General features: G+C 44.9%; 1 protein-coding gene across 4 annotated transcripts in view; it reads right to left on the reverse strand.

Moving 5' to 3' along the window:
* CPSF1 (cleavage and polyadenylation specific factor 1) overlaps positions 1–24104 on the reverse strand; it is a 777662-nt gene extending 753558 nt beyond the window's left edge. For 2 of the 4 annotated variants that reach the window (XM_069621953.1, XM_069621950.1), the window contains exon 1: positions 23999–24104. The gene's annotated coding sequence lies outside the window, so the exon portion shown is untranslated. Of the gene's footprint in view, positions 1–23710; positions 23731–23815; positions 23948–23998 lie in introns of those variants that run through there. The other 2 variants (XM_069621951.1, XM_069621952.1) reach the window with 2 other exon arrangements.
* Positions 24105–25012: the final 908 nt, after the last annotated feature.

A 25012-nucleotide genomic window follows, 5' to 3' on the forward strand; every position in this document is an offset into this window, starting at 1 on the left:
GGTGAGTGTTTTGTGTGTGAAGGAGAGGAAAGGTAGTATTTTTCTTGCCGTGTGGAGGAGGAAGAAGCATTTCTTGACTGTTGCGTTTATTTGCGGTTCTAAGGTTAGGGTGTTGTCCATCAGGATTCCCAGATTTTTTACTACCTTAGATGGTGATGGTATAGATCCCATTTCCGTTGGCCACGGGATGGCGGTTTCCTTCTCTTGGTCTTTGGATATGATCATGATTTCTGTTTTTCCTGGGTTGATTTTCAGGTTGTTGGCATTCATCCAGTTGAAGACTTCTTTTAGACAGTCGGTTAGGTTCGAATGATCGGCTTGGGTGTCTTCGATCTTGTAGATGATTTGAGTGTCGTCTGCATAGTTGTAGCATTTGATGTTGCGTTTCTTGAAGATTCTGATTACAGGGGTTTGGTAGATGTTGAAGTACAATGGAGATAGTGAGGATCCTTGTGGTACTCCACAGTCGTTGACTCGTGGGGTGGATTTGAAGGGTTTGATCCAGACGGTTTCAGTTCTGTCTGCTAGGAATGATATATGCAGAACGAAATTGCATTAGTATCAACGCCAATAAAACTCAGGTAATGCAATTCGGCTGTAATAAGGGTCGGAGCCGGTGTTGCTGGCAACTACAGGGCACTAATCTGCAGCTTGTAAATTCCTATATCTACTTGGGAATTTGTGTCTTCAGTAGATTTTCGGATAAAACACAAGATCATATTTTACAATCAAAGCTTCAGAATGCTTTATCTCAACTCCAACTAAGTCGGGCTAAATATAGCAAATTTACTATTAAACCATTGGTTATATATTATAAGCAAAAATGTGTGCCCTCCATCTTATATGGATCTGAAGTGGAGATATGTCTAACATATAAATACTGGGCTAACTTCGAAAGCAAGTATTGGAAAAGAGCACTTATGCTCCCTAAATCTGAGTCTATTACGATCATTAGATATGAATTAGGTCTTATATCACTATGCTGCATTTAAATGGAAATTATGTCTTTTGTATAGAAAGTGCATCATGAAAGAGCACTAATGGATTACTCGATATTATATCTAATTACCTATTAGCAGCAGAGGAGCACTTTCCAACGAATTGGCGGGCTAATGTCTCAAAAATATTGACAGGTGCTGACATCTCCGAAGCCCTACTCATTGAAAATCCCAATAAAGCGAAAAAGAAATTATGGGAATCTGATTGGATTAAAACCTGTGAAGCGTGCTTGAAAATAATTAAATTTGGGTCAAACCCTTTTGCTTTAAAACACCAGGGATATATAGAAAAATATCTTAACCAATCACCACACCCTCAACATCGCACTGACTTTTTGCGTTTTAGATTGAATATCTGGCCTACTAGAGAAATTTTGTTTAGATGGAAGATTTGCCACAAAGGAGTGGAAACATTGAAACATCTAGTGATTGAATGCGTCACCCTTTTACCATCTAGAATAATGTACTTTAAGCATTTGATCAACAAGCCAATAGTGATGCACGATGAATTGTGGTCAATATTATTTCAAGAAATACAATGTGAAGGTGGGCACCACAGTGGTTGGGTCCTTTAATATAAATAAAGTTCATTTAGGAAAATTGTGTAATATTTTAACCTGGAGCTGCCAGTCTATAAGTGATCCTGTGGCATCCGGATTGCACTAAACAAATTGCAAGAAAAAGTAAGGTAATAATACCGTACTTAAGACTGGTGCTTCTCAGTTGACCTTAAATAAGGTTGCTCAATCATATATAGCTCTTGCGTAAAATAATTCTAATGTCAAACAAAATATATTTCCAAATGGTACAAAGTTTTCCAAGAGAAATGTTTAATTCACATTTCTTGGTTTTATATTTCTTGATTAGTTCAGATATTACGAGGCAACTCAAAATCGATAGGTCAATTATTCACAATAGTACAAATGCCAATGCATTTCGGTCTGAGACCATCTTCAGGGCTGTACTGAAGTGAGTGTAGAATCTACACAATGTTAACATCAAACATTCATCGCAATACACAAATATAATCGATAATTCAAAATAAAGCAAAGCACATACCCCAAATAGATCCAAATAGATGTTGAACATGTAGGAGAAAAATAAATATGGAAAATATGTCAACACACGTCATATCTCTAACCAATCATAGTTGTTTACCATCTTTGTATCCCGTGCCCTGTACCTGCTAATTGTGAGTTGTCCTCTCCTGTGAACGCGTTCGTAGAACGTCTCCAATATTCCTGTTAATTGTCAGAGGGGAAGTATGTATTACTATTACTATCGCTATATCCAAATATGTAACTATTTGAGCCGAAGAGGTTAAATGGGCTCTTACCTGCACAAGTATGTTTCGCGCGCGGGACCGATCGCGCTCGCTGTACAAGCGAAAGTGAACTGCGCGCGGCCAATAATGCTTTTAAGGGTAGTCATGGGAACCTGGGCGGGGCGTCGAGCAGCAGCAATGTTGCTGCTGCACGTACGCCTGTACGCCTCGGGACCCACCACCCTACGGGAGCGCAGGGGGGCGGGACTGTTGCCATGACTACAAGGTGTGTGTATGTAGTGTGTTGCTAATGATGGAATTAACTTGTGTGGATAGGGGAAGAGAGGTGTGGACAAAGCCTAAGCAATTAGTTAAAACAATACACGTGACTTTGTTCTATATCCGTGTACGTGTTCTGTGAATGTCAACAAACGTAGGTATTAAATTAGGTTAGAACCTGGTTATATGGAGTGGATCATGTGACCCATACATGCATTTCTAAATATTTTAAACTGTTTCATAATGTGCAATTAGTGCATGTTCATGTAAGTACAAGAATACCAGAATACATCATCAAGTTCAATCACACATTTACAATGTGTCCTCAGTTGTGTCTGGATCTCAGTCCATAGCGCTTCTCCATCCAGGAAAATAAAAAACCATATTCCTGAAAAAACCGTGAATCTGGCTTTTTTAGAGAAAACACATATCATTAATCTCTTCATTAATTCCCTTCGGTGTAAGGGAACTTAGTCTGTCTATCCAGAACGTTTCTCGTTGATCAATTCTTTTTTGTAGATCCTCATGTCTTTCTCTTCTTTGGACTAAAACCTGTGAAGCGTGCTTGAAAATAATTAAATTTGGGTCAAACCCTTTTGCTTTAAAACACCAGGGATATATAGAAAAATATCTTAACCAATCACCACACCCTCAACATCGCACTGACTTTTTGCGTTTTAGATTGAATATCTGGCCTACTAGAGAAATTTTGTTTAGATGGAAGATTTGCCACAAAGGAGTGGAAACATTGAAACATCTAGTGATTGAATGCGTCACCCTTTTACCATCTAGAATAATGTACTTTAAGCATTTGATCAACAAGCCAATAGTGATGCACGATGAATTGTGGTCAATATTATTTCAAGGCCATTCAAAACAACTAAGGTACGCCCTTGTAAATTTTCTAAATGCTTTAGAAATTAAATTACCAGAAATAGATGCTATTAACACAGCGTAGCTGTGATGATTACATGTATCTTACACTGGAGACTGAGCCTTGTTCTGAGTGAGTAATAATTAATATGTAACATGTTAATAGTGAGTTTAACAATAGTATATTTGGAAATATGGATGTATAATTTTTATTTTAAAAGTTTGTAATGTCATGATTATCTTCTCTTGTTGAAAGGTCAGGTTTTACTGATCAAAACAACAATAAATAAAAAGAAAGTAGGAAAATTAACTGCCGCCAGCTCACCTAAAGGCACACTTGTACAAATCACCCAAAAAATCATTCAAGGGCATCTAGGGCCATAAAACATGACACCAGAGCACACAGTACAGGAAGGTACATTGTGCACAGTTAAAAAGTTACAAAGAAATGGCAACATAGTCAAAGACTATGGGAAACAGTTTCCCAGTACCGTAGTATGAAGGACGTGTCCGTTTCCCTATTACAAGTGAGCAAAACCCCAGGGAGTTCAGCTAAAGCCTGGGCTCCACTGGAGAAAGTCAGGTTAGGATTGCCAAACAAAAGCAAAAAGTTTGGGGATCCATAAATGGAGGGGAAATTGCACAAGAATGAAATCTTCACTAACAGGGTGGTTAGGGAGTCTGGGGAGATCAAGTGCAGGGGTAGACTGGTTGAGGAGGGCCTAGTGCCCTGTAAGAATCGATGAACCAGGCAGCCAGCGCAGAGTCAGAGGAGGACATTAGCGGGAGAGAGGGAAGGAGGAAGAGAAAGGTAAGGTATTGACAAACTTCCAGAACTTAAAGAGATCTGGCTCAAGTCAGAGGAGCAGGGAGGCCATTCCAGAGGGAGACACCTGTAGAGGAGAGAGCTCTCCCCCCACTCTCTGCTTCGAAAAACATCTGATCTACATAGAGTTGGAGCTAGAACACCGAAGAGCTCTAGCAGGAAGACATTTAGGGAGAGAGTTGGGTGTAGCAAGGTCCCTGAAAGCCTTGTGGATGATGCAGAGGGTCTTGAACTTGAACCTTGCAGCAACCAGGACCCAGAGGAGACATGTTAGGGCTAGAGAGATGAGGTCCCTGGGCTTGAGACCAAGGATAAGTCTGGATTAGTTCAAGGGGACAATGGGAGGAGTTAGGCAGATTGAGGAAGAGGCTGTTTCAGTAGTCCAGCCTGGAGAGGATCAGAGCTCTGAAGACTGAGTTTCTGGGGGAAGTGGGGAAAGGAAGAATGCCTCCGAGGGGGGCAGCTGAAAGTGGGCCTTCTTGTCAAGTTCTGTGATGTGAGGAGCGAGAGTAGTCGAAGTTGTCACCAAAGTGTTTTGTCTCACAAGAGGGGGCCCCAGGGAGGGCGGCCATAGTATGGGAGGGAGGGATCCTGGGTCCCACTGAGAAGAATCTATTTTACTGGCATTAAGGCAGAGATTATTCGCAGTGCACCATGCCTGAATAGCAGACAAGCAGTCAGTAATGAGGGAAGAGGAGGAGGGAAGCTTGAAAGAGAGCTTCAGGTCATCTGCTTCACACTGGAAGTTAGGAGAGATGGTGGAGATCAAATGGGCTAGAGGGTAGATGTTGAGGGTAGATGTTGAAAAGCCAAGGTAAGAGGATGGAGCCCTGAGGGAGACCGCAGGTGGAGAGGGAGATGGGGGGGCAGAGGGGGAGAAAAGGGTCTGGTTGAACTTGGCAAAAGGGTCGGTCAGAGAGGAAATTCAACCAGTGCAGTGACAGGTCGGTGATGCCATAGGTATCATGAAGCCGAAAGGCACAAGAAAGGTCAAGAAGGATGAGAAGGAAGGAGAATTTGAATTACGATTAGAGGAAGTCTTCACGGGCGTTCAGAAGTGCAGTTTCTGTGCCCCTGGGAGCTCTGAAGACAGACTGGTGGTCATGGAGACAACCAACAGATTCAGTGTGGTGGTTAAGCTTGGTGATGGCCAGCTTATCCAAAGAAGTGGGTAATGGAGATAAGGCGGTAGTTAGCCAGACATCAAGGGTCGGCAGAAGGCTTTTTGATGAGAGGGTGCACAAGGGAGTGCTTGAGAAGTGAGGAGAAGGATCCAGTAGCAAAGGAGCAATTGCAGAAATATGCCATAGGCAATGTCGTCCTTCATAGTTCTAGAAGAGCAGGGAGCACCTGTTTGGATGAGACTTCCGTAGAGCAGACTTGTCTAGTTACCTCATCCGGTGATATGGGAGAGAAAGTGGAGAGTAGAAGGGAAGGGGGGCCAAGAGAGGTCAGAGCAGATGAAGGAGAAGGAAGTGGTGTAGAGGAGAGCGAGGGCAGGATATGCTGAGTTTTAGTGGTGAGGTGAGAGGGATCGAGAGGACAGGATGTCCTGAGTTTTAGTGATGAGGTGAGAGGCCAGTGCAGAGGGCCAAGGAAGACAGTAGAGAAATGGAGACTGCAGTAGCATTGGTGAGTTCCATGAAGATTTCCACTGTTTTGTTAATGGCCCAGAGATGGGGGCTTGGATATAGGCCCTCTTCTACAAGCGGATGGAGTCTGTATTGCCTTAGGAGCAGGCGGCAGGCCAGTTTGTCAGAGGATGTGCTCAAAGCCGCCTGCCGCTTCCACTCAGCAGCTCTGCACTTGCGTTTCAGAGAGGCCAGGTCTAAGTCATACTAGTTGATGCACTTGGAGGCAGTTGCATGGTGAATGGGATATTTAAATGAGTGAATGTGTAATTGTGTGTGCGCGCACGTATGTGCAATGCTGGGCAGAGGAGCAGATTCTGGCGGGTAGAGGGACGGTGGGGGAAAAGGAGGATTTCACCAAACATAACAATTTTATGGACATCCATACTAAGGTACGCATGATGTGTTACGTGGCTAGAAGGCAGTGTAGTCATGTATTGCTATGGCATAATTTGTTTCCCACTGGGCATCTATAAACAAAGTAGGCATGACGTACCATTTCTTTCTGTGGCTTGACATTTTTGATTGGGGTAGACATGTATCATTACTAGCATTATGCACAAAGGAAACAGGAGTATGCTCATATGAGAATATTAGCATATTTTGGTGCAGCAGAATGGAAATATATCGGCACAGCCAGCGCGAACATGGTTTTATACTGTGGTATGATGGTATAATAGACGGAAATGTATGGTTTGTATTTCATGTGGAAGTTGGATTAGTGGCACAATGTAATTCCCCTTGGTCCCCTGGTGGCCGTTTTTGCTTAGGGTGACGTCTGAACAGATACCTGGACAATCACTTTCAGTCTCGGATATGTGTGCCTTTTTGGGAATGTTGAGGGCAGCTCTGATGGCATTGTTTTGGACTACTTGTAGTTTGATGTTTTTGTGACTAGAGCCCAAGTAAAGGGCGTTACAGTAGTCTATTTTGGAGAGCACTAGTGCTCAAGCGAGAGTAATGCAATTAGGTACGGAAATGAATGGTCTGCATGCAGTGATCAGCTTGCAGGTGTATGCGGCTGATGAAGCTACTGCATTGGTTTGCTTGGAGAAGGATAAGGTAGCATCAATGTAAATACCAAGAGTTTTAGTGTTATTTGATACTGGGATGCGATTGTCATCTATGGTAAAGGCTTTGAATGCGGGATTAAGATTTTTGAGTTTGGCATGCGTGCCTAGGATGATCAACTCGGTTTTTTCGTCGTTGAGGCACAAACCATGGTGTGCCATCCATGCTTGTATGACCGAGTAGATTTCATTAAGGGTCGTGCTGTCTGTTTCGTAGTCACCCGAGATAGGTATGAGTATCTGGGTGTCGTCCGCATAGTTGGTATACGTGACACCCAGAAAGTCAAGGATATCGAAGAGGGGTTTTGTGAATATATTATGAAGAGTCGGGGACACGCAGGAGCCTTGCAGGACTCCGCAGGGTACTGGTGCAGGCTCAGCAGAATCCGTAGGAGAGAAGACCCTCATGGTTCTGTTCGCCAAGAAGGAGCTGATCCAAGCCGTGGCGGCATCTGAGAAGTGTGCTGCAGATTTCAGGTGGTGACAGAGTGTTTGATGGTTAACCAAATCAAACGCTGCTGAGAGGTCAAGCAACAAGAGGAGTGCAAGTTTGCCATTGTCTTTCAAGGTTTGGATCTGGGTGTTAAGGTCAATTAGTGCAGTTTCCGTACCATGCCTCGGTCGGAAGCCTGATTGCCTAAGCCCTAAGAGATTATTTGATTCTAAGTAGGCCTGTATTTGTAAATAGGCTGCTCTGTCCAGTATTTTTAGTAAGAACGGTACAGTCGTTATCGGTCTGTAGTTAGACGGGTTGGCTGGATCAAGAGTGGGTTTTTTGAGGAGTGGGATGATCCAAGCGGCTGAGGTTGTCAGGAACTATTCCGGATTTGAAGGAAGTATTGATGAGGTTAGTGATGAATGGAGCCAGATCGTGCGCAGCAGCTTTAACGATCGGGGCAGGGCAGGCATCACCTTGGCAGTTTGAAGGTTTTAGTTTCCTGATGATGTTTTCTACTTCCCAAGTTGAGGGGTGAGAAGCTGAAAGGTTTGCAGTTTGATTGAAAGGTCGAATGTTTGTTAGGTGGCTGTTTGTAGTTAGGGTCGGCTAATAGCAAGGATTTTGTTGCGTGATTTTGGATTGTAGACGATCTATTTTGTCTAATAAGGCTTTCTGAATATTACTACACCATAGTGTGTCAGTAATACATTTGTCAGTGGGGGATTCCAGCTCTTTGAGTATCTTGAAGAGTTCTTTTGTATTGGATTCCGCTTGTGTAATCATTTTGCTATAAGTGTCTTTTTTTGCAAGAAGTATGGCTTCTTTGTAGCTAGAGGAGACAAAGGTTAGTTCAGACTTGTTAGAAGCTGTGGGATGTTTTTTCCAAAGTGCCTCAGCGGTTCTTTTGGTTTTACGTAATTCTCTTAGCTGTGGCGTGAACCAGGTGTTAAGGTGACACTGTGGTTTCGGTTTCCGCAGTTTTAGAGGGGCAATAGAATCCAGAGCTTTGAGTATAGCCTGGTTGTAGGTGTCCACTAGAACTGTAGGGTCAGCGTCTGAATCAGTATTATTCAGTATAGGGAGTAGTATAGGTAGGAGTTTGTCGGGAGTAATATCTTTCTTGTTTCTCGTGCTGATTGCAGGGGCGATAGGCGTCGGGTGGGGTGGGTTAGCTTTGATAGCAAAGGTTACTTTATGATGGTCCGACCAGATACATGGGTCAATGAATAGGAGATCAATAAAGCAATTGATGTGTGATAGCCAGTCTAGAGTTCTACCTTTGATATGAGTGGGTTCGTGGATAATGTGCGTATGACCCAAATCAGATAATGTGTTGGCTAGGTCAAAGGCGTTAGTGTCCTTAGGATAGTTGAAACCAAGGTTGAGGTCCCCAAGTAAGATGGTTATGGAATTAGGTTTGGTGTTTATAGTTATAAGTGAAGCAATGTCCTCAATGAAAGAGGAAATGGGTCCTGGTGGTCGATAGATGAGATGTAATGTTGCTGTGTGGTTGGGTGAGAGAGGTAGCTTAATTGACAGTGATTCAGCAGATGGGATTTGCGCGTCTTGGATGACTTTAATGTCAAAGGTATTTCTAAATATGAAGGCGAGTCCGCCTCCCTTAGTTTGAGTGGTGTTTCTGTCAGATCTAATAATGGCATAATTCTTAGGTATGGCGAGGGCCGGAAGCAGCATTAAGCCAGGTGTCTGACTGCGAGGACATCAAGGTTTTCATAGGTTATAAAGTCAGCGATGTCGAGAACAAGAGCAGGAAGAGACCTAGCATTCACCAAGGCTGCTTTGATGAGTTTGCCTTTTCTTGGAGGTTTTTCAAGTGGTATCAGTGGACTGTGCTGAAGACTATTGGCTAGATTGACAGAGTCAATGGGTGCATTAGCGTAGTTATGGTCAGTATGCAGGTGTTGCATACTACGTGCCCTTAGTCTGGAGTTTCTGGTTAAGATGCTAGGGTGGTGAGAACACGGAAATGTAGGAAGACATGTTCGCGAATTCAATCTAGCGTTTCTATTCAATGTGCTAGGCTGGAGGGAGCAAAGATGTGTGGGTGGTCTAGTTCTGGAGTTCAGTCTGGAATTTCTAGTAGTGATAGTGCAGGGTTGGTTAGGTATAGGTTTAGTGGCAAAGTGGCGTATCCAAAGTGCTGGATCATCCAAGTACGGATTTGCAGGTGTCATGGTACTGGGCCAAGAGGAGAGGGTGGTGGAAGTGTAATGAGTAGAATGTAGGTTTGGCTGTCTAGTCCAGTATCTACTGTAAGTATACAATAGGTGGATGAGTGTCGATAGGCACCAATACATGATGTTTATGGTGTTGCTGGTACACAGTGTAGTGGGTGTGGTCTGTTAGTGAGCAAAGGCACAATACAGATCTATACAGTGTGGTCATAAGATAGCTACGCAAAGCACCGCAACGAACAGAGTAGTGTGTAGGCGGCCATGGGCATAACAATAATTAATGAGGTCTGTAGGCGATCAAGGGCATACAACAATCAAGTGGTCTGTAGGCGACCGTAAGGCACAACACAATGGTCAATGTGGTCTGTAGGCGACCGTAAGGCACAATACAATGGTCAATGTGGTCTGTAGGCGACCGTAAGGCACAACACAATGGTCAATGTGGTCTGTAGGCGACCATAAGGCACGACATAATGGTCAATGTGGTCTGTAGGCGACCGTAAGGCACGACAATGGTCAATGTGGTCTGTAGGCGACCGTAAGGTACAACAATCAAGTGGTCTGTAGGTGACCGTAAGGCACAACACAATGGTCAATGTGGTCTGTAGGCGACCTAAGGCACAACACAACGGGCAATGTGGTCTGTAGGCGACCGTAAGGCACGACATAATGGTCAATGTGGTCTGTAGGCGACCGTAAAGCACGACATAATGGTCAATTATCCTACGAATGGTAGTCAAACTCCTCCCATGGGCATACAGGGAACAAAAGTAATTTTGTTTAACGTCTTAACTGTTAAAACTACAAGTATGGTTGACTGTGCTCTTGGCAGGAGGCCTCAGGATTCAAATACAAAAACACACAGTCAGTAAATCAAGCCTACACCCACGCCACTTCAGTACAGCTGTCCAAACTGTGGTCCTTTGCTAGTTGAATGGGGCAATGCTTTCCTTGCAAGAGTCGTTAACTCCTCCCCAGTTCAACTGAAATCTGTTCAGCATACTGCAGCCTGTCTCCTCACACAAATGAAGTAGCATTGCGTCCCTCTGCCCCCACCCTACAAAAGATGGGCGCACCTTCTAAACGCCTGTATCAGATTCCAGGTATGACATCCCACCGGGCTGAAAAGCAAACCCTCTCTAAAGGCAATGGTATCACCAGGAGCAGTAGCATTGTTCGACTAGAATCCAAGAGATGCTAGAATGAAAACAGTATATTGGCATTTTGGTACTGGGCTCCTGGTCCCTGCAATAACATACGGATGCACGTCAGATTTATCCCATCTCTCCTGCACTTGAGCAAATGAAGACTAGTCTTCAAGAAACACAATGATTCTTTGGTGGCACTTGCCACCATCTTCACTCGTCTGTCTCGTATTCTCCATTTTCTTTGCCTGTAGCCCACTGTACTATTGTCAGAATGTTATAGCTATGCACCGGGCCGCTACTGCTATTGGCCATCTTGTTCAGGGATAGATGAGGTTGCATCTACAAATTGGCAATGAGATGGCACGCAAAGTAACATCTTAATGGCACAGTATTATTACTTTCACTACACGGTACAAGATAACTTGACTTCACCCAGGATACCCTCATTCTCCAGACTTCTACTGCTCCACTCTTCTTTTGACTCCCCTCAAATCCATCTACCACTCCGCTATCCGCTCCCTCTGCCTTCTCTCACCTCACAACTCCATCTCTTCCCTTGACTCACTAAGATGGTTCCCTTTTCAATCCCAGCTTAAATTTAACTTCCTCTGTAGTTTTCAAAGCCCTCTATTGTCTTGCCCCTCCCCATCTCTCCTCCCTTTCTACACCCCTTCTCGTTCTCTCCGTTCTGCAGATCTCTTCCTTCTTTCTCTTCCTTCTTTCTCCTCCTCCTCCACCCTGTGCTCATTCCTGCTTCCCCTCCTTCCAATTTCTTGCTCCTCTCCATTGGAACCACCTTCCCCTCCCTGTCCGCTCTTCTACCCCCTACCCCTCATTCCGCACTTCTCTAAAAGCCTACCTCTTCCATTCACCCCCCTAGCATCTTTCAGCTTCCTCTCTCCACCGAATCCCCCTCCTCCTTCACCTTCTAACCCTCCTCCCTCACTTCAGTCCCCCTCCATAACTTCACCAATAATGTAAATTGTTCCCTGTACTGTTTTCTGTTTTGATTCAATGTTATGTATTGCTTGTTCTTCATGTAAAGAGCTTTGGCTTAAAGCGCTATAGAAATCTAAATAAATACATACATACAGATTTCTTCTAATAATGGTATTTTTCCAATGTCTTAAATGTTCATTACATTTCCACCAAGCATTAATTATGCGTTCAGAGGGTCATTACCAGGTGGTAACGGTTCTCACCCCAAGTTTATTGCAAGGGCTATCAGATGTTACTGGGCCAAGGAGTGGAGTGGTGTTATTGCTGTTGGCCCATTCCACCCAATGGGGGTACAATGTTCTGTTTAAAACAAGGAAAACCAAAAAGGTGAAACATTGGGATGCTGGGACAGAAGACACTATTGCCCTCTGCCACGTCACGGTCTTCAGTGGAACAGCCAGCATACTCGCCCGCTATTTGATTGTTTGCTAGTTTCCATCCATTCCTAAAGGAATAGAGGTGGCAGCTTTGCCTCCTGGGCATCTGTCAGGCGTCTGCTTCAAGCCTTGTGTTGGGGGGCCTGGGTTCTCTCCAGGCATTGACAAGCCGATGGTGCACCGATACTGGCTTCTACAACCCACAGTTCTCCAGACTGGACTGTTGCATCCATGACCCTTCACCAGTGGCAAGAGAGGCTACGGCTGGTAAGTTGGGAGTTCAAAACATCTGGAGGTCCAAAGGTTGCAGACCCCTGCTGCACATCAAGCTCCAAAGTAGCCCCCATTCCCAATCAGAACCCTAGCTTGGGCCAGAGGTGCACAGTCATTTATTTTGTGGGGAACTAGGTAGTCCTTTTCTGCCCTTAACTGTTGCTTTAAAATAACTGATGGTCCCTGCACCTCTTCTGCAAGAAATATACCTACACACTACATCACGTTGGTGTGTCTAAGCATATGTAGTGCCATGTGTAGTACTGCCCAAGTAGGAAGGCGTGATGGAATATGGAGCACAGAATACCACCATAGGGCAGTCACCAGGGCCGGCTTGTTCTCTCTGTGCCTAGATGATGTCACATCCTTTTGAGATGGGCCCATTTGTGTCGGGCAGGCTCATGGGGGAGGTTCTTCTGGAATGTGCATAGCACAGTTTCTGCTGTGGGAGCTGCAGTCGTGTGCCCAGAAGCATAAACAGGGTAGGGCCTGTGCAGGCAAGGACCATGATGCAAAATCTGTAAATGCACACTCAGCAGCACTGTGTGGGCATTTACAGATAATGTCACTGAGGTGTAGCTTCAGGACCCAATTGTTAAGCAATCTTGGCTAAGCCGCTGCGTGTACCCAAGATTTTAAGAGGGATGCACTATCGAGATATAATTGGACCAATGAAAAAGGGCCTAAAATGGAAACAGGGGTGCAAGAGGTGTCCCGATCTCAGAACAGAAGGGCACACATCCCTGTGGAGGAACAGGTGGTTGGTTGGGGGCGGTGGGGCGGAGATTAGCTGTCCACCAAAATGTACTAAAGGGGAAGGGATATGGGAGGCACCAAGTCAGAACACTGGGGGGGGGTTGTAAGGTGCTGCCACTAAACCCTACTAAAAACTGTGCACACACCATAGGGGTGGTAAATGCAGCACACCAGCATGTAGGACAGGGGAAGGGAAATGGGCCACATAACAGAGGCGGTAGGAAAGGTTCTGCCTAAAAACTCCCATCTGCGTGCACCTCTCCATCTCTGAACTAAATACAACCATACCTCTACAGCACAACTTCACCACAACCACAAACCGCCCAGTTTCTGAGGTGGCCTCTCCCCCATCACCAGTTAGCTGCCCCCCCCCTCCAAATGCAGGTTTCATTGAGTCCCTGAACGAAGACTACCAAGCAACTGACACACACCTATCTAAACATGCCTCATCTCCATGAGTACCAACTGAATCCCCTGCCAATGCTTCCCAGCAACACAAATCCTAAGCCCTCCCACCCCAAGACAAATTATTTTCCCAAAATGGATTAACAGAGTTTGCCAATTAAGATTTTCTTGTTAGCAATGTTGTACTAATATTTTTTAACACCACCACATGTTACTTGTACCATTCAAATTAAGAATGCCCAAAGTGAGTTATTGTGATAGAGTACATAACCTTGAATATTAAACTAATAGTGTGTGGACATTCCTTTGTGGGGGCTTGGGGACTACACTGTACTTAAGAACCAGCCTGCATCACCTCCTAAGAAGCTAGGCCTTGATTGCTCGTCCATTGCTACCTTATAGAAAATCTTGGCTGGGGTCCTCTATGCCTCTCCTCTACCATATAGAGAGCAAAGTACAGACCCCCCTCCAGTGTTTAAACTGTAACGACTGGAGGGGGTTCCGGGGGATCTGTACTTCTGCTCTCTATATGGAAGAGGAGAGGCACAGAGGACCCCAGCCAATACTCTCTATTATTGGTACGTGGTCGAGCAATCCAGGACTAGCTTCTCAGGAGATGATGCAGGCTAGTTCTTAAGTAGTGTGGTCCGCAAGCATCCACAAAGGAATGACTTTATATAATATTCAAGGTTATGTACAATATCACCATAACTCACTTTGTACTCTTATCTACAATGGCAAATATACAGTTCTACGTGGTACTACAATTACTATTAGATCTCTTTAAAGTGCATCAACTGTACGATTAAATGTCACAAATCAGTTTGTAAAGGAGAACAATAGAGAAGAATCCCCAGCCCCTCCACGAGGAGCTGCCTGTAATTGCCGCCAGGCCACTTTGTCTACAGGTTGCCTAGCAACCATATCACGTGTGCAGCACGTCCCATAGGCTGGGACAACTACATCCGGCCCTGCACCTAGCTGGAAGGCGTGAGCCGGCACACACACCAAGGGACTGGGAAATCTGCAGGCTCCGATCTGTGCCCATTTCCTCGGAAGCCACCAGCTGGGTGGGCTGGAGCCCAACCCTCATCTTCCAGACATGCACCTCGATCAGCCCGTGAGGCACAACGTTCATCAGACGCCCCAAAGGCTGCATTGTGGGTAAGCAGCTCTACTCTGCAGCGGCAAGGCTGAATTTTTACATTTTTGCCCGTTATCTGCCCTAGGATCCCCAGCCCCTCCGCAAGGAGCTGCCTGTAATGGCCGCAGGGCCACTTTGTTTACAGGTTGCCTAGCAACCATATCACGCATGCAGCGTGGGACAACTACATCCGGCCTTGCACCTAGCCAGAAAGCTTGAGCCGGCACACACCCTAAGCAGATACTCCAGGATATTGCGGCATGAAATGGAAAATTTTGCGGCACACAACTGCATTTTTTGCGGCATTATTTATTGTCGAAAAATACATCATTTAACATCTTTTTTATCCAAAAACAGAGAACTTGAACAGTACAGAGTGTTGCACATTGAAACAGGAATGTTTGAGGTGATGTGGAGAACTTAACAAACCTTTGAGCTAACTTTATCGAGCAATAGCATCAAACTGTGAGCCTGAAATGCCCGTCATTGTTTTTTCAAAGCAGTCTTCTGAGTTAATGCCTTCTGCCACTTGATTTATAAGCACTATAATGGCACTGATTGCATAGCTTTCTGAGCACCCCCGTCCATTCCTGAGCTACACCAGTTTCAGTACTTGGTCTCAATCCCATCTCCCCTAATCACATCAGTCCTGACTTGCAGCTCCTCTTTTATTCTGTGGGTTCCTAAATATAGCTCTACCAGTCGACCTCAGTCCTGACTTTCAGCACTCTACGCAACTCCTGCTTTGGTACCTTCATAATGCTGCCCAGCTATAACCCCTGCATTTTCAGTACTGGGATGTAGACACATACATGCACACACGCACACAGCTCTGCTGATCTACGTAAATTCTAAAATGCGCCCCTTCTGCTATCCCCCTACTGAGATCCTCTCACACAGGTGCGTCCAGGCACACCTTAAGGTAACCCTTATGGTCCATTTCTGGAAGCCCATCACTGCTTCACTACCACTCTTTAGTCATGGCATGTGAACCCAATGTGTACGGGCAGTCCTCCGGGGTTAGGTCCACACATTTCAAAACAATGACATTGAAGTGGAGCTAAACACCCTCAAAGCCTAAATTGGCAGATAAGTACCAAAATCGAAAATTTTAAAAGACTGGGGAGTGAAGCGTTGGGTATAGATAGTGGGTGAGTGCAGTGAAGAAAGAGGAAATCCAAAGATGGCATGGGGGTGGTGGGATCCCTATAAAAGTAAATGGAAGGTGCATCTTAATTAAAGATGACAACGTCGATACGATAATCTCAAAAAGACTCAGTCTCCCATCCAAATGAGCCATGAGAATCCTCCCTTCAGCGGAGGACAGGAGCATCCTCTGCAGGCCATCTGGCTTGCCTCCAAGGCTGAAGGCACTTCCCTCGCCAGCATTCGTCCCCCAGATCTATACTCCCAGTCCGTTGCTGCGCACTGCTAGAATTGTTTTGCATAAATCAGGGCATTTATGTAATTCCTTTAGCTCTTAGTCTTCACTGTGGGTCACCTGCGTCTGAAAATCACCTCCTTCCCAGTTCCTATTCCAGCTTTCTACCAGATTCATTGCCTGCTCCTCTGGAAGCACTCTCGAAACCGCATAACACTCTGAGGTGCTCCCACAGTCGGTCCATCGCTACTAGTGTTCTGCGAGTTGCTCCCAAAGCCTTAATCCTCCACAGCAACACTGTTATTTGGGGAAGGGGTCCCTCAAGATGCTTCTTAAGCTCAAGGGATCCAGTAAGCGCTCTTGCCAGTAATCCTACCGGGTTTCCTGGCACCTTAAATCCTTTAAGTCATTTAGTGCGGTGGACAGGCCACATCACTGGTGAGGGTCACAGCACAGCTGTGGCAGCAATGCGCTTTACAGGAGCTTGCTGCCATGTGAAGAGGATATGGGATACTGCTGTTGCCGAAGCTTGGTCTCGGCAAGCTTGGTGTCAGTGCAGACCCTCCCTAGAATAACCGTTACACTTAATCAGGTCCAGTACCTCTGCCAAACACAAAACCTGGGTTCCTTCCCCAAGATAGTTTCTATGAGTGTCCTTCACTGAAGTCCTGCTAAAAACAAGCATTTGCAAATCCAACAGTATTGACTTGATTTTAACATAACTGTGTATAGGAATTGCCAGCTGCTGCTATGGTAATTAATTGCAAGGCCTTTGTCATTTGTGTCCCGTTCTGTCTGGCCACGGTTCTGTCTGGCCACGCTCTTTAGGACAGCCAGGCTGAGTCACCACAGCCTAACATTTTGGGGTGTGGAGGGGGGAAGAGGGCTACAGCTCGATCAGCTCCATGGAGGGGCTTGAATTCAAAAGGTGTCAACCCTGGTTCACACCTTTGAACTGAAGCCCCTCGGTTTATTTGCTTTTTGCTCAGTGGAGTTGTTAACCTTTGAGCTGCTGCAATTGGCAACCCCTCTGTGGATGCTATAAATCATTAAATGAGCGTGAAAAAGATACATAAAGCTAATGTGTCTTTTTTGCGCTCATTTAATGATTTACAGCGGCCATAGCGGGAAAAGGCAAATTTTGCGGTTTTTTTGCAAATCGCAAAATCGCCATAAGCTGGGTGGTCTGCCTAAGGCACTCATTGAAAGGCACGCTCCTGTCTGTGCCTAGAGAGCCAAGGGGCCCTAGCACGCTGCTCATTTACAAAGGGTGTTAAGAGCCTGCTCATCGTGCTTCACGCCACATGACACTACTGTGTGTGCTCCATACATTCTAACTAACCTACTGCACCTCCGTGCCATCCAAGCTCTACATGACATTGTCATTGTATTCTTGCTCCCTCCCACCTTGTCCTTTGTCAAGTCCACCCACCTTTGCGCATATACACTTGCCAAATAACGTTTCCAGAATGATTAACATTATCTCTCCCAACTAAGGAGCTTGCCTGCCCACTAGCGTGCTTTAATCCCGATCCCTGCTCTGCACACATGAGCTGCTTCACAAAAGCAGCTTCTGTGTTGGTAATTATAGCATTCGTGCTGGATTATTCTCGCTCACTTGCACTGTTCATGCACTTGCAATACGTTGCCTAAACTTGTGTACTCAGCATTGTACCCTTAAATAGCGACAGTTTTGCAAAATTCCAGTTGTTGAACTTGCTAATGAACAATTCCTTTTACGTGTATGGCTGACGCTTTCCAGATTGTATTATTATAATATATATTACTGCACCTCTCGGCACTGTATAATGACTTTGCGACGTGTACAATCGTGTTGAAATAGTCGCGTTTTGCTTCCTGAAAATAACTAAGATTATACACTATGTACGGTACTCAACACAGCCTCTCTGTTGCATCTCGGCTCCTAACCTGAAGCACACTGCATGTTATGCTGATTAAATTCTAACAGCTTACTAGTTGAGGCGCAGACTAGGGTATATTTCCTACTCTGTTATAGACACTTGTTGATCCTGTACTAACCGAGCCTAAATTTCTCATGTCCTAATACTGGTTGAAAACTGCATACAAATATTTGTTTCATTCCTGTATAACTGTTACAAGCTACTTGCATGAGATTCAGTACTATAAGAACTGCCTAGTGAACTCTTGTGCCATTACAAAATGTATGCTGTAAGATCCCTTCTAGTCTTATTAATACTGAGCATAGTTTTAGCCTGCTCATGACAGGGACAGACAGACATGCTTGTGTACTGCCCACTCTACATCACCACCATGATCCAATCCAGCCAGACCATCACCCAACCACCTACCATCAATAATTGGGCAAGCCCACACGTGGCTCCTACATACGACTCCCAACCGTGCAATATAAATACTGCGATCAAAAGACTAAGCTTTAGATTATCCAAATTATTTGAACCTTTAGCTAGATTCCCCCCCCCCTCACCAATGACAGGAAGCCCACGCCATCCAACAACACAACCTGTAATAGGACCAAAAAACTACTCAGCCCCCTCAAAGCCTTTGAGTCAAAGACCCACTTTAACTCTATACCCAAGACCGCTGCACCTGAAATACTGGTTATTCCTATACACACCAGCTCACTCCTTTAAGGAGCCCTAATAAATGCCAGATCGATGCTAGCTCACCCTACAGAGATAGCTGACCTTATCCAGAACGACAAACTCGACTTTCTAGCCATCACCGAATCTTGGCTGCACAATGCAGCAGGGCCTACCCTCATGCTACCCATCCCTAGGGGATACACTATATTAAAATCTGATAGAAGCGAAGCATCGCCAAATCCAACCTTTCCATTAGGTTAGCTCGGACATTACATCCTGCGAATGCCTCACAGCCAAGATGCTCATTAATAACTCCCAGACTCTCACCATCCACTTGATATACCGACCCCCAGGTCCCTTGGGAACCTTTGCTGAGGATCTAGCCAATATCTTGTCAAACAACCTAAAAAACTCCTCCCAAGTCATGCTTCTAGGGGACATTAATCTAGGATTTAATGATCTTACAGACCCACATGCAACTAGCGTTGCCAACATTCTGAAAGAACTTGGCTTTACCCAAAGACTACTCCACCCTACACATAATAAAGGTAGAATTCTTGATTGGGTGGCAGACTATAATTGAAACGCATCCATGATGTCAATCTCCCCCCAAATTTGGACTGACCACTACCTAGTGGCTTTTTCATTAGTGACCAAAAGACCCACCCCTGCCTTCTTCCAAATGGCTCTGTCTATTCCAACAAGAAATAAAAAGATTACCACCACAGATAATCTACTCCCCTTATCATTCCTAAACTTAACTCTCTACCAGAACCTTGGCTCCTGAAGTCCTAGTGAATGAGTATAATAAAATGATGTCCTCCTCACTTGACCCAATCACACCCTTCAAACTGAAGGTAAACTAAAGCCAACACGTGGTACACCCCACAACTAAAAACCTTACGTACTAAAAAAAAAAAAGACAATGCGAAGCAGCATGGAGATAACTACCTTCAGACGAAAACAAAACAGTAATATAACCTCTCTACAAAAAGGAAATACAGGCCAAACGTGACACTTCTAATACAAGAATTTCTCAAGCTAACTAGTTCAAAAGAACTCTTCATCATCCTGAAGGAACTTGAAACGCCTACACCATCTCCTGACAACTGTGTAAAAGATAAATCCTAAGCGTTGGCCAACAAGGTTTCTACCCTACAAGTCAAAATTGTCACAAAAAAAAAAACACTTCTCACCAGCCCTTCCCACAACAACTCCCTGCCACCCCCCTCCATTAACATTTCTCCCTGCCTCACGCAATTTAAATTTTCTAAAGTCTCCATCAAGGAAACAGAAAAAATGATCCTCTCGCTCAAACCTTGGAATTGTAAAGGAAACCAATGTCCTACCAAACTAATAAAGGATGCAGCTAGAGATCTGTCTCCCTTCATTCCCAAACGTATTAATGCGTCATTCTCCACGGGCACCATACCAAGTAACCTTAAAGAATCCTGGGTACTACCCTTACTTTAAAAAAAATAGAGGCTCGACCCTGCCATAGCCACCAATTACCGTCCAGTTACAACAGTGCCATTTCTCCTAAAAATTATAGGCAAAATGGCATACACACAAATACAGTCCCACCTGGAATCTCATCACCTGCTAGGAGCGCGCCAGTCCGACCGTGGCCCTCAGCACGGAACTGAAACAGCTTTAAATCAACCATAAGGCCCAAATTGATGAGCTCTGGGACACAGATAAATCAGCCATACTCCTCCTATTGGATCCGTCAGCGGCATTCGACCTTGTGGATCACAAGGTCCTATGTAACCACTTAAATCACGGCTGCCTACCACTCTGATGAAGCTGTGCTATGGATCCAATCCATTCTTAACAATAGGACTAGGAGAGTCTTCTGCCCTACAGCCTCAGCACACCCTATCCCCATTACCTGCGGAGTTCCCCAGGGCTCATGTGTCTCCCCTACACTACACAACATTTTCACAAAGCCCCTTTACGATGATCTGGACTATCTTGGCATCACCTACACTAATTATGCAGATGATACCAAGATTCTCCTACCTATTTCTGGTGATTATGAAAAGATTTGGACTTGGTGAACAGTGTGTACCTCATCATCCAGGCATGGATGGCCACTCATGGACTATGCCTGAATGATGACAAGAGATAGTCTTGGGCACCCTCTCCACTCTTAAAAAACTCGGACCCAGTTATTCTTCCTTCAATATAGACAACAACCTTATCAAGACCACCAATGATGTGGAAACCGTGGGTGTATACTTGGACTCTACCCTTACCTTTAATAAACCGGTCAATTTGATGGCATCCTCCACCGCATACACCTGTAAACTAATCAGAGCAGGTAAACCTTTCCTCTCTAACAGCTGTACCACCTTGGCCAGAGCACTTGTTCTGTCAAAGTTCGACTATTGTAATATGCTATACATTGGAGCCAATAAGGCTACCATTATAAGAATCCAGATCCTCCAGAATAACGCCTTGAGAGCAGCTCTTGGTATTACCAGAAGAGAGCACATATCAGAATTTAGCAAACTAAATAACTGGCTCTCCACTTACGAAAAAATCCAACTTAAAGTTGCCTCACTGACATTCAAATGCCTGAACAATGCGGCACCTTGCAGACAGATTCATCAAAACGATCCCCACTAAGCATACCAGATCATCCAGTTCGAACAGTCTCTGAAGCGAGATTCAAACTGTCCAGAGTAGGGGGACGCTGTTTCCAGGTTAAAGCAGCATCACTCTGGAATTCTCCACCCCCGCTTCTGCGCGCGGATCAAACTCACATGAAATTCCAGCAGAATTTCATAACATGGCTCAAAACCTTTAACAATGACTGACGTCACGTGCCTCCTGACTAACCATTGCGATTTATGAACCACTCTAATAGTGATACACTATCACCTATATGGTGTAACTAAATTGTAATATATGACTATGATACTGTATAATGATGTGTATTTAACCTGTATATAAGTATACTATCCTGTCTTACTGCATAGACAAGTGGTAACAGTACGACATTATGTCACTAACTTTGATGTGTTGTGTAATTGGATAACATGATGTTGTGTAACTAAGCTGTAAATCTTCTTCTGCAATGCGCCCTTATACCTTGGGGTCTGGAGCGCAATACAAGTAATAAAAAACAAACAATGCAGCAGTTGTGTACCGCTGAAGTAAGACATTAGAGGGGCCAGACCTGGCAAGTTAAATTCCACTAGACCTGCAGGTCGAGTAACTTCATTTACCCACTAAAATGTAAACAAATGCATTAGACCCATGGCCACGGATGACAAATTTAAATGTGCTTTCTGTAAAATGGTGCATGTCACCACGTTAGTTTGGCACACTACTGCTACGTAGAGGCCAGCCCTGCACAGTGAACATTTTATTTGACATTTACTGCAGAAATAGTAAAGTTGAAATAAAAGTTTCAAGCATCCCCTGCAAACGGTACTGACCCATCTAAAAACCTACTTGACTATGTGAGTGGGTAAAACTACTTTGCAAGCCCTGGATGAATGTAAAAGGTTAGCTGCATCAATGGACAAAAAAATTAAATATGATAAAAAGGATCTGAAAACCTACTGCAGTTGCTTTTAATGGATTGTAATGTGCGTCTCCTACCTATTTGACTTGCATATACTGCCTAAGCCCGCCGTAACATGAAGCGTGGCTTGTAATGTGTTTACCCATGTAATGTGTTGCTCCTATTTGTTTTACATCTATTGACCAAGGGCCCCGTAACATGAAGTGTGGCTTGTAACGTGTTGCTCCGACCCCATTGATTGTAACTAACCATGTAGTTTCCGCTAAGCACTTATGTAACCAAGTAAGCCTTCCGTAAGAGTGCCACAATGCCTCAGGGCTGTTTGAGCACTTCATAAATGCAAATAAATAAATGAAATAAATACAAATAATCCAAGTGGAAAGCAAGCTCCAGAGGCTAACTATATTGATGGTAGTACAGTAGATCTATAGATGTACAGACTGGATGGAACTACTGATCACAACTATGCACAAACATCTACTCCGTCTATTCCTTAGGTAAGAGGAAAGAAACTAAGTGACTAAGTGACTATGCAGACTGGAAAAACAAGATGGGATATTGTAGTTAGTTGCCATCTCACTTTCAGGGCAGCTGGTATAAAGCAACAGGATGGTAAGAGAATGTCAAGGAGTACGGGATCAGCTCACGAGTTCAGTACCAGTTGCAAGCTGCATGTAACCAAAAGGCCACAGGAATAGGTTTGACATCAAAAGCATTTGGCCGTCTGATAATGTACATTTTCAAAAAGGTTCATCTTCCCCAACAAACGAAATACAGTTGACACTTTCATGAGCCAATTTAATGAGCAAACGTACAGAATTGGATAGCAAATTGCTACACGACACTGCTCATTTTATGCCTTCCTCCCACTTGAACCATCACAAAAACAAACATTTCAGATAACGAGGAGCTGCCTGTAGCTCCTGCTAGGCAAATCCATATCTCACATCATCCTGAGCCCCTGAATTCGATTAGAATGACCCTCCGGTCTTCACACTTATGCTAAATGTCTGCGCCAGACTCCTCATGCAAGCAATGTGACCAACACTGTGCAGTGCTGTCCACGCCAGACATCCACCCGCAATGGCGCGCTCTACACACAGCAAGCGAAAAGCGTCACTACATCGCAGGTAATAAGCATCAAATGACAGTGGAGGCATAAAAAGACTCCCTGCTCCGGCCCTACAGGGAACAACTCTACAAAACATGTGGCTACTGGCCCCGGAAAGGATTTGAAGGAACTGGGGGTGGGCAGAAGTCACAGAAGGCAAGCGGCTAGGGCACTGCTGGAGAGAGTCAGGTAGTTGGGGTGCATGTTGCCCGAGTACATTAGATTTGCGTGGAAGCGCGTGGGTTCTCTTGTGATGGGGCTTTTATTTTACTCATTTATTGAGCAATGGAGCGCGGGGGTCACAAACAGCAGGAAAGAGGGGACACATGCAGTGGGTGTGCGGGATTATTCAACACAGCTACCAATTACAATGGAAGTCACTTTTGTAGCCAAAAAAGTTGAGAAATTACAATATTTTTACTTTTTCTGCCCCAAAACCCCTTCTTCCTCAACTGGCAAACACACGGCGCTCTGAGCATGTCCCTCTGTGGGGGGGAGGGGGGGGCAGGGGGTTCACAGCCCCCACCTTAGCTGGGAAGGCGAGCGGGGCAGGTGTGAGGCGCACAGCCGGGTCAGGGCGGCTCGGGGGAGTCTAGGGTGCGCCGCAGCACAGGTCCCAGGTCCTGCCCGCTCTCCGGTGGGCCGGCGGTGGGCGCCCTCCCTTTATAAACGGAAAGAGCCGCCCCCGGGATCACGCGCGCCACTGTACCTTCTGGTCTTAGCTCCCCGCCGGTTCAAGTCCACCCACTAATAAACTCCGGCCAGGAACCTGCTGCCGCTGCCCGCTATCACACGGGTTCCGGCCGCGGGAATCGGATATCCGGGCGGGGGAGATTGACACGCTACACCAGCAGAACCAAAACAACTTGGAGTCACGGCCATGTTGGTTCGGGTGGAGTCGCGGCCATGTTGCTTCGGGATGGAAGATTCGCCGCAGAAGCAGGAGCATGTTGTGTGGAGTCGCGGCCATGTTGCTTCGGGATGGAACATTTGCCGCAGGAGCATGTTGTGTGTTATTCTGGTAGAGGAGTTGGGCAAGTTATAAACAAGAGTAGCTGCTCGGACACACAGGGGCCGCAATTAAGGGGTTTCTCGTAGTGCTCCCAGTATCTCTGTCGTATTCAGCGAGGGGACAGCTATTAGGAAAGAAACCGTTTAAACAGACGACATTAATCGTGCTTTAATTTACAAATGTGTACTATTGAAAGAACTTTAAATTGAGCCGGCAATTTACCTGTAATCTTCATTACTCCTCGTCATAATCTTCCTCCTCACGGTACTTCTCGGGTCCTATTTCATCGTTCCAATGTAACATACTTTAAAAACAAATAAACAATCTTTTGCCAGTTAAAAACTCATATAAGCATATACAGACATAATATAAGAGTAAAATTGATACAATAAAATAACATGAATGTATGTGAAATACATGCCCACACCTCTCTGCTGAAAGTATAACAGACAGAGCCTCCACAACTTATCAGTTCAATACCCCCTAACACTTCATGGCATTTTTCACTCTGTACCAGGTAGGAGTTGCAGGCCGCAAATAGTGAGATGAGTAAGATAAGGAGAAATGAAAATTACCATTAAGTAACCATATAATTACCTCCATGACCCTCTTTCTACTTAGTACTTATTTGTGAGGCATACCAAATATACCACTGAAAAAATGATTCATGAATAAAAACACAGGCCAACCACATACATGCCAACATTCTGA

The sequence above is a fragment of the Ambystoma mexicanum genome, chromosome 5q, assembly GCF_040938575.1.
Source record: "Ambystoma mexicanum isolate Mex_15411 chromosome 5q, UKY_AmexF1_1, whole genome shotgun sequence".
NCBI lineage: Eukaryota > Metazoa > Chordata > Amphibia > Caudata > Ambystomatidae > Ambystoma > Ambystoma mexicanum.